We start from the raw sequence: 11,401 nt of genomic DNA, 5'->3' as shown, positions 1-11,401 counted from the left end.
GACATTTACTCCTTACGGATGTGTGACAGACAAAGCAACTTGCAAACCTTCTAAAAGCAGGTATTTCTTAGGTATTATGAGAAAAACACAGATCTAAATTGACTACAAAACATCTCTCCACAAACAATATACTTTTTGTAAAGATTTCTTTTACCCCGCTTGAGTAATTTCAGGCTTGTGACCAAGATCTTGAAGAAACCATTGTCCTTTGTCCTCTTCTGTCTTTTCTTCCCCATACATGTTTTCTTTTCTGGAACATGAATCCTCTTTTCACCAGCAGATCTATAGCTGTTATTCCATAATTATTAATGTTGCTTGAATAACTCATGATAAATGAAGATTTCTGAGGAAAGGTCTAATGACCCTTAATTTCAGGGACTATGGTATCCATCCATCCTGAAGGACTGGCATGAAGGACAGTATTGGATAGCCTTTCACTTTATAAATGTGTTAGGGTTGAAGGAATGAATTCTCAATGCAAACTAGAACAGAAAAGAGATTTCAAAGAGATCCATTTAAAAATTATTATTACGGGAGTGTATTTCCATGGAAGTATTATAATAGTCCAATTAGGTTTATCTTTGTTTTCTTTGTAATTACTTTCTCTTCAGCCCCTGAAGGTTCTCCTTTTCATTTTGCCATTCTGTTCTTAGCAATTGCTATTATTGTTTTAATAAATGTTTTAGCCCATTATGTAACCTCTTTGAAGACCTTGTTTTGTATCTATGTGAGGGAGAAGAGTGATAGAAATTGACTGTGATGAGAGGTAGCACGTGGGACCTGGCTTGTGCTTGCAAGGACAACTAAGTTTAACAGCCTTACCAGGTTGTTGAATAAAGCAATATAGGTTTAGGGAACTGAAGTGCATCCTCATCACACATCAGAAGTTTGCTGAGCTGCCCTGTTTTAATCCACGAACTGCGATAATGATAGAGCTTCAAATTTGCCATTACAGTTTATCATGGCTTATTTTAGCTTGTGTTGATTACTGCCACCTTAGGAATAAGATCAATAAGGGTGCTGTAAAGTGTAGACAACAGTTTGTGAATGACCCTGAACTCTTAAGGCTTGCTAATTCCCAAATGAAGTCATCTTTAGCAGGCTACTCAATGGAGCAGTGATTTCAACAGTAAGTGAGCTACATTAAGATCCAGCCAGAAACAGGTTTTGTTTTTGAGTCGAAGTGTGTGCAATGAATATGATCACTTCAAATGTGTTTAAAATTAGTATAATTGTACAGAGTTGAAATGCTTTGCATCAGTTCCAGTGCGTTTAACCGTTCTGGATGTTATACTTTACAATTATTGAGTCAAGATTTACTCTAAAGTTTGGATTTTACAGAACATGATTAGTAAATAGGAGATATGCATGAGAAGACTACGAAATTAACACCACTGTGCACTCCTATAGGACAAACCTGGGTAATGGGATAACCTTCAGTACAATACCCAGACACAGGTCCATATGACAGTTAGACAAGATAACGTACCATCTACACTCAGCTTTATTGAAAATATTTTTTCTTTCTTTTCTTATCATTGTTTCCCTTCCATAAGCAAAATTAAACAGCCTGTCCTAAGATGGAATCACACAGCAATCTGTTGAGTATATGAAAATTATGCCTTATTGGAAGGGATGCAGCAGAATTGCAAAGACTGCAGCGTGCTACTAAGCATCAGTGAATATTTGGCAAGGTTTGTTTGGCTAATTCTCACTTTCCTTGAAACACTTTGGGAGTGGAAGGGCCAAGAGTTAGTAAGCAGAAGCAACAGCTTGTTGTTTCTCAGATTGCAATTGAAGCCTTCCTATCTGCTCAGTGCCCCTCTTTGTGGTATTTGAGGATTTTACACCAGAAATGGGAAAAAGTCTGGAAGGCAAGACTGTGGTCAGCTTTCAGTTGTGTGGTCACCTCTCAGTTGCATGGTTAGCTCTCACTTCTGCTCCGCAAACTGACCAAATGTTTTATGTGCAGTGGACGGGGAAGAGAATGGGAATCAATAGCATAACGGTTAGAGCAGCATCACAGTAAGATGATCTCCAGATCCTCCCAGGCAGCTTCTAACCTCTGTACTACAAGCTCTTGCTTGCTTTTTAGCTCAATGGAAAGTGAACTCCATTTCCCAGGTATGAAGCTGAACAACAGAAACAGTCACAGGATAGGAGTGGAAACCACCATTTCTGTATCCCAAGAGTAGGCTCTAAAGAAAGAGCTACTAGAGAAGCCAGCGTGTGGCTACAGACATATTTCTTTTGGTACTCTGTTCTGAAAACAGCTGTAGGTTAGGGCATGAAGGAAGACTAGGTGGAAAAATGTCTGCTTTGTGGATCTAGAGGAATTTAGTAGATTCCTCACTACCCTGAATGCAGTCAAAGCACCCTTCTTCAACATGTCTGGGACTTGACTCACAAGACAACTGCTGCAGGCAGAGGTTATATCTCCAGAGAAGCAGATGAGAGGGAGCTGGAGTACATAAACCCTTGTAAAACAGTGTCTAAAGGAAAAGTTAGGAGATGTTTGGTGGAATCGTCATCCCTGGAGATATTTAAAAAACACGTAGATGTGGTGTTTAGCAATATGGTTTAGTGATAGACTTGACAGTCCTGGGTTAATGGCTGGACTTGATCTCAAAGGTCTTTTCCAACATAATTGATTCTATGATTCTATATTTAACATCATTATATGATCACCACAGCCTGCAGTGTTTCAGTATTTATTGGGTTTTTTTCAATGCCCATCCCAGGTTTAAATCCCAATAGATCTGTGCTACCTAGGATCCAGAAAAGTAGCATGTTTGTCTGGGAGCCACCTAGAGATGACAAGGTAGGTAGCTCCTCTGCTAAGATTTTAATCAGTATCTTGTTCTTCTCTGGGGTTTGAGACTTCAGTGGTATCTTCTTTGTACTGCAGGGCCTAAGCCTAGAACCCTCTTTCAAAGGTAGTACCCCATAACTTTTCTTTAAGGACTGTTGTCATGGTGGTGTTGTTTTCCTCCTTCCCTGCATTTTCCTAGCCTTAGTCTGAGTGGATTCAGATCACGTCCTATGCCCACCCAGCTGTAAATGGAATAAGGCAAAAAGAGGGGAAGAGCAAATTTACAATTTTAGGCAAGACAGGCTGAATAAGAGATGTAAATGGATGAGAAGTGTTGGACTTTGGAATCTGCTGGACTCTTTCAAGGTGGAGAGTGAAAGCCACATTTTTTTGCGTTACTATTGTTTCCTCTAATCCATTACGCTTACAGCACTTGAAAGTTGTTGACTGCTTATTCCCTTCTGTGAAAAGCTTCATGGAACAGCTTCACAGAATATCACATTGTGTTATGAAATCATCTGCAAAAAATGGTGCTAGATGTTCTAAGGGTGAGTTGGAGTGATGAATCTCTGAATGATGTACAACTCAAGCTGCATGAGTTTGGGGAGAGTTTAATGGCTGTGTGGTTTCCTTCAGAATCATTGTTAGCAAAAACAAATAGAAAAACAGGTTTTTGTTTGTTAGCTTGCCGTAGCTAACTCATCATTCACAAAGCCATCTTATTTACCATATCTATATGGCTTTTCCAGATGTTGAGCTGATTTGCATAAGCTTTTTTTTTTTTTTTAGCTTTTTGTTTTAATCAGACAAGAATATGATTTTGTTCTGGTACAATAACTGGAATTCTAACATGAAAGGCTTTAACTTATGTATATGTGACATAGGGAAAGGAAAGGAAAGGAAAGGAAAGGAAAGGAAAGGAAAGGAAAGGAAAGGAAAGGAAAGGAAAGGAAAGGAAAGGAAAGGAAAGGAAAGGAAAGGAAAGGAAAGGAAAGGAAAGGAAAGGAAAGGAAAGGAAAGGAAAGGAAAGGAAAGGAAAGGAAAGGAAAGGAAAGGAAAGGAAAGGAAAGGAAAGGAAAGGAAAGGAAAGGAAAGGAAAGGAAAGGAAAGGAAAGGAAAGGAAAGGAAAGGAAAGGAAAGGAAAGGAAAGGAAAGGAAAGGAAAGGAAAGGAAAGGAAAGGAAAGGAAAGGAAAGGAAAGGAAAGGAAGGGAAAGGAAAGGAAAGGAAGGGAAAGGAAAGGAAAGGAAAGGAAAGGAAAGGAAAGGAAAGGAAAGGAAAGGAAAGGAAAGGAAAGGAAAGGAAAGGAAAGGAAAGGAAAGGAAAGGAAAGGAAAGGAAAGGAAAGGAAAGGAAAGGAAAGGAAGGGAAAGGAAAGGAAAGGAAGGGAAAGGAAAGGAAAGGAAAGGAAAGGAAAGGAAAGGAAAGGAAAGGAAAGGAAAGGAAAGGAAAGGAAAGGAAAGGAAAGGAAAGGAAAGGAAAGGAAAGGAAAGGAAAGGAAAGGAAAGGAAAGGAAAGGAAAGGCAAGGAAAGGAAAGGAAAGGAAAGGAAAGGAAAGGAAAGGAAAGGAAAGGAAAGGAAAGGAAAGGAAAGGAAAGGAAAGGAAAGGAAAGGAAAGGAAAGGAAAGGAAAGGAAAGGAAAGGAAAGGAAAGGAAAGGAAAGGAAAGGAAAGGAAAGGAAAGGAAAGGAAAGGAAAGGAAAGGAAAGGAAAGGAAAGGAAAGGAAAGGAAAGGAAAGGAAAGGAAAGGAAAGGAAAGGAAAGGAAAGGAAAGGAAAGGAAAGGAAAGGAAAGGAAAGGAAAGGAAAGGAAAGGAAAGGAAAGGAAAGGAAAGGAAAGGAAAGGAAAGGAAAGGAAAGGAAAGGAAAGGAAAGGAAAGGAAAGGAAAGGAAAGGAAAGGAAAGGAAATCTTTAGCAGTTGGGTAACTAGGACAAACAGTATGACTGCACTAAAAAAAATGTTTACTAGGATCTGTTGCTGACCTCTAAGGAGGAAAACCACATTCAAACCTATATTTGTACAGATAGAAGAGGCCTGTAAAAAAATTAGAATACACTGATCAAGGGGAATTCTAATTACTCCTACACTGCTAGAAATCTGAACTTCAGAACTGAACTGAATCCTAGGGAAAGAAACAAATCTGGAAAAAGAGACAGCTTACCCACGAGTGCTTAAGAACAAGTGATCACTCTGAAAGTCAGAGACAAGATGGGTCTGCTCAACAGGGAATAGCATAAAAATATTTTATGAAGTACACTTCAAGGGAAAGGAGCTCAGATGAAATGACTAGCATCTATGATTCTTTCAGAAATTTGCGAGTGACAAGTGATAATTAAGAGATTTATAGTCAAAGCATGTGTGTGCTTAGAGTCCAGGATTACACCAATTTTTCTTTTCCTCCTTTTTTGATTTAATTTTGGAGAAGGTTCCAGAAGCCTGTTTTCAATTCTGTTTATCCTCTGCCTAGAGAAGACTGAATTTTGCTGCTTTAAACTCTGTTTGATGACTGATGTTCTGAGCCATTTTAAGTTTATATCCATCTAATATAAGATCCTACTTTTGTCATAGTATCTACAGCCAGGCAGTGATCCATTAAGGCATCTATTTCCCAGACACCTGATAAGAGTTCCACAGTATTGAATGTGTTCAGCCTCACATAAAGGAACAAAAAGACAGAGGATGCTAGGAAAATAAAAGATCTAAAAACAAAAAGGAAGACACAGCTGACCATATAACTTATCACTTGACCTGAAAAAGAAACATTAAAATTTATGAGGCAACAGAGGCCCCTTGTACATGTACCAAGAGACATACTTTGTTTTTGGAAAACCCAGTTATTCTCCTAGATCTCTTAATCATTAGAATAAATATGCCAGATTTTCCTGTGCTTTTCAATCAGACTTCTAAAGATATTCCTTTAGAAGAAATATAATGGCAAAATTATGAAGACAGTCAGTGTCTGTAACTTCTTGGGAAATACAGTTCTGCAAGTATTTATTGTCTGTATTATTAAAGGTCATTTTTAATGCTAGCTTAAAATAAATGAGTGTTAATATTTCAAAACCACTTCTAAAACTGATTGCAGATGCACGACTGTGTCTCCTACATTGTTTCAGACATTTCAGACAATATTTTTTCTTGGCCACAGCGCAGTGTAACCCACTCATCCTCCCAGCCTACCCATTGTCTGCAGCAGTTCAATAAAGCAAGGTGGAAGCCACATGGGGGATACCAGCAGACACAAGCCTCCGCTCAGTTATACAAGTGCAGGAGCTGCGGAGTTCTGACCCTGAAATTCACTTGCACAGGGGCTGGTAGCCTGCTTTTGCAATCCCATTTTCAGGATCCAAACTTCCAATGCAGTGTGAGCATACTACAAATTGTTCACTTCCATAAATTTGCTTTTACCTTAAGTCGTCTCGTCGGAAGCAGGTAAAAGGTCTTTCCTGCTCAAAGCCACACTAATTCCACAGCTTTAGCATCTGAGTCTTAGTTCAATAAAAGGCTGTTGAGAAAAAGTGCATCCATAATTCCAATCCTCCATCAGCAAGGGACTGCAAATAATAATAAAAAAATCTCATTGTAACAGAGGTCCAGGATACCATATCAGTATAACCAGCTTCTTGTTGAGAAAGCTGACCTGAAATTACAGGCAAAATTACATCTTTAAAATTCTGGAATATAAGACACCTCAAACTGTGATAAACAGGAATTAGCAAGACTCACAATCTGAGCATCAGGATCAGGTCCCGGGCAGACAGAAAGTGTACCAGACAGAAATACACTGGTTTTAGGACACTCCTATACCTGACAGATACAGAAGCTGTTCCCCAGTGCTCTCTGTATCCCTCCCTTTGTGATTTCCCTTTAATCAACTTCAAACTTAGGACAAACCTCTTTACCATTAAAATCAATGAAAGTTTTATCAGGAGAGTTAATCTTGCCTTCAGGCTTTCATTTGATTTCTTTCTTTCTTTTTATCTCCCTCATGTTTTACGTCAAAGCACACAGTGCCAGTGCAACATCGGTTCGTCCATTCATTCAAAGGTATCCTTTACACAGTCTGGTGGTATAGTTTTTAGAATTTAGAAACTATGAACATAAAAATGAAGCTACTGTAAAAGTAAGACAAAAAGAGAGAGTTATATATTTTGTGAAAATGTTTTCAACAGTAATTGCATTTTTATTTCCACTGCATTTTTAATCCAAGGATCTCAGGATACTTCTACTTCTGCAAAACAAAGGGCAGTCATGATTATTGCTGTCTGACACATGGCAAAAGTATTTTCATGATCAGATTCTGACAGGTGTTGATAAGTCTTGAATCTGAGCACCGGAAAGGAAACACAGTGTAGAAAATACTCTATTTTCTTACAACAAGAGCCAGTTTTTGGAAAGATACAAAAATGACATAGGTGAAATAGCACAGAGCTAAAGGCCTGTGATTCCCAGAGGACGTATTGAGCTTGGGAATGATCAATCAAGAAATCAATATGTCAAAACTCTTAGTATGGAACTTAGATTTAGATAAGGAATAAAATAAGGGATGGATCTAACTATTCTCACTGACCTACTTCATAAGTGCCTGAATCCTGTGAAAGTTGATCACAAGGGTGTATTTTCACATCATTATTTATCATACTCAGTATTCTTTCCTCTTTGTGTTTCTCTGTCTCATCAAAAGATAGTATAAGTGAGTATCACTCACATAACAGAACTTAAGAATGGAAGTAGCTCTTTCTTCCCTTTGCAAACACCTTTTGACAAGTGAAGGACTTTAACAGCAATCATCTTTGGAAAAAAAAAAAAAGCTGTTTGTAGCTTTTGATTAAATTTTGTCTGCATAACTAGACAATTCCAGTCTCAAAATACTAAGTTTTTTTTCTTATGTCTAACCTTCTTTTGTGAATTTTCAACATTTTCCCATGGTAGCAGAACTGTCATAGATCTCTGTATTCGAAGCCCTCAGGGATGTTGCACTGGCTGACATGAAGCAACATGGTTGCACTAACCTCTTCGGTTCTTTGGTCCTATTTACTCCAAGAAAAAAAACCAGAAACAAAACACCAAAACAAACAACTCTTCAGACTGGTTTTAGGGGGCTGTCCAGTAGATTTAGGATTCATTCATTTTCTCTGTAATACTGGGCAAGGTTGTCTTTATAAAATTATGAAGTATTGCAGTCAGACACACAGTGGCCTGAATCGTTCTTAAGGTATACCACAGACTTGCTGTTTTTCTTTTATGGTTTTGGTTTTTTTTCAGTGAGAGCAATTCAGAATTGATAATTTGTCAAGTAGCTTTGGGAAATTCCTCTTCCCAATCAGTAAACTAGGCTAGTGTTGATCACGTTTCTCAGGAAAGGAAGAAAAAGAAAAAAAAACCCAAAACATTCCCAAAATTTTACTGTCATGGCTATAGAACATGGCTATATGTTAAACATTTTTTGTATAGCACAGAGGATAAAAACATCTTAGTGGGATGCTGTCTGTGTTTAAAATGCCCCAGTCAATAGGAATGTTCCTGGAGTGAAGACTCTGGGGTTGTTAGTCCAGGGATGCTGCACTCTAGAAATACAGGCATGGCACTGCTGTTGGTGTTACACTGTCAGCAGAAGTATTCTTCATAAAATGGCATGGAGGTCTGATATCTGGGGTATACAGATAGCAGTGATTATTCTGTCTTAACCAGATGATAAGCCAAGGGTGCGATTTTCTACCAGAATGACAAAAGGAAGTCAAAAAGATGAGACCAAGTGCACTGAAAAGGTAAGAACTATGAGTGAATGTGGAGGGCTAGGATATTAGGTGCATGAGAGGACGTATGGTGTTGCAATGCAAAAGAAGCAAAGGATATGACTTCTGGAAAAAATAAAAAATACTGTTAATAAATAGGCCAGTGAAGAGATAACAGTGGCTTGATCAATTTAGCAAAACTCTCTGTAGTTGAGTAGCAGGAACACCAAAAAGAGGGAAAAATATTAAAAAAGAGAAAGGTGAAATTAAAATATTTTCTCCATGATTAGATTAATTGGGCAATGGTCAATAAAGATGGAAGTTCTAACTCCATTCCCTTTCATTGCAAGAAGGTGGAAGGAATCGTGGGTGTGCTCTACAATGGCGTACAAGAGGAAGAAGTGTCATTTTTTGGCTTGATTGTGAACTACCTATTTATTGATACCTTTTGCCCTGGAGGGACTTTGTAAATGAGGCCTCCAAGCTGTGTGTGCAGAGCAAAAGGGATTTGGAAATGTGAACTACTAAAAATAATAGGCTGGGGTGGAAGTTGCCTAAACCATTCAATAGGAAACACTAAGAACAAAGGAAGATCTTAAATCCTTGCACATGGTAATATTCTAGGCACCGGAGGCAGCACTACTGAAAATTCAGAGATCTGAATCTGTGCTAAGGGTAAGCATGTAAGATCTTTCAAAACAGATCCTCAAACAGCTGTAATACAACATTTTTGTGTCTCTAATCCACAGGCAGAAAATAGAAGCAACTTTGCCAGTTCTTCCCTTAGCAGGGCTAATGACTCCAAGAATCATTGTCGCCGCTAGGTACTGGTCAGATCTGCCGCTGACCCTGTACCCTGCTTCCACATCATCATAAGATGGTACAAAGTCTTATTTTAACCAGATCTGGCAAAATATGAAAAGTCAGTGCATCTTGGAAAACTAGGCGGAGGTTTGCATCTAAATATAACAAATACGTAGAGAGATAACACATTTATTTGAAGCAGAACTTCTACAAATGCAAATGGTATGAATTTGCATAGCTAGTAACTCAATTTTATAGAGCTGTAAGCTGGGAAAAAATGTAACAGAAAAGTTAATGGAAGCATTTAATAAAGGACAATGAGCAGGCAACATAAATCTGAGCAGGAATGGACGTTAGAGAAATGTATGCAGCAGCTCACTCAGTACAGGAAAGATTCCTTAACTGCAGGACATTTAGCATAATAGTATTGTACATAAAAAGGCCCATACACATTCTAACAAATCACCAGCAAGTTTATTTTAACTTTTATTGCAAGACAATTTTGAGAACTTTGGTAGGATTTGCAAGGATTCTGGGAGACTAAGATAGATGTTTTAGATGTGCATGTATCAGGATGGCAGGTGTCTTTACCTTACCCTTTGTAAGATAAAACACCAGAAATGAGAAAAGCTCATCTGTGTTCTCCAGCTATCCATCCCTTGTATTTCATTCACACACAGGGGAGGTCTTTATTACTCTTGTTGCATCCTCTGTGCAGAGATGCATTCTGCCTTCCTTCCAGAGGAGGAGAGGGAGGTGGCAGAAGAAGATCTAACCTCAGTTGTTCAGAAATCATGCCCATGTGGTTTCCTAGAAGATGCTTCACTGAGAGCTCTGAGAACTGATAATTGAAGCATAACCCTCTTATAACAACCATTTACAGTTTCAGGGTAACTGTGGTGTGAAGATGGAGAGCTTGGTTGCCAAAAAAGCAAAGCCAGACAGTGTGCTGCTAGTCCTTTTGCCCATGGACTTCCATTACAAATCTTTTAAGACCAGAACTTGATTGGAAGCCACAGCAGTCTGATCCCCTTGGGTCAGAAACACTTGCGCAGAAGAGTTTGTACATGGGACCACTTCAGTTGGAAGGATCTTTGCTCGAAGCTGAGGTTCTGCCTGTTCCTTTGTAAAGTTTTGGAGGAGACCATTACAGGTGTTTATAATCGGTGTCCCTGCAGTAAGATGTTTTATTACTGAAAGCCTAATTCATTTTTTTTAATTAATCCTTGAAATGAGTAACACTCCCTTTGACATATGCTGGGCTCCTAACTGACTAGAAATTGAACTTGGACTTCTGAGTGTGATCCACAAATAGTAACTGTACACATCAAGAAGGAAGGAAATGTTTGTTACAAAACCCCACAGTATGTGCGGTTTCATCTCTCCCTGTGTCTTCGTATGTATGCACATGTTCATGGACATGCACACACACAAAAACACACACTGAGAGAGGTGAAACCTCTTAAGTAGCTTTTTGTAGTCATCTACCAAGTGCAGGAAATTATTTTGATGGTTTTCAATATGTTTCTGAGGTCTAACAATTGTCTAAGAAGGTATCTATAGATGGCATCTATGAGGTGCATTCTATAGCTGTTAAACAAAAGAAAACACATTCAGGTTAATAGTAGTATAAGTCTGCTAAAAAAGAACAGTAAGTGTTGATGGAAAATCCCTCCTTTCAGATTTTACAAAGGAGTTATTTGCCATTGTGAGTTATAGCTTTCATAATACTGGAAAGTCCATGTATGTAGACTGCCCTTTCTGTATGAAGTCTCATTGACTTCAGAGAAAATAAAATAAAATGAGTCTGGAGTGACCTCAAGAGGTCACTGAGTCTATCCTTTGTCCCAAACCAAAAGCAATCACACCTTACATAGTTAGGTTTTGTCTAACCAGCTCTTGAAAATTGTCAGTGTAGACGTTCTGTAACCTTTATGGACAGTCTGCTCCAGTGCTTAGTAACCCTTATGAATAGAAAGTTTTTCTCAACATTTATAAGTTTCCCTTGCTATCATGCAAACCCATCACTTCTTCTTTTCCCACTTCATACAAA

The sequence above is a fragment of the Falco naumanni genome, chromosome 3, assembly GCF_017639655.2.
Source record: "Falco naumanni isolate bFalNau1 chromosome 3, bFalNau1.pat, whole genome shotgun sequence".
NCBI lineage: Eukaryota > Metazoa > Chordata > Aves > Falconiformes > Falconidae > Falco > Falco naumanni.
Note: the sequence above shows the minus strand (reverse complement) of the source record.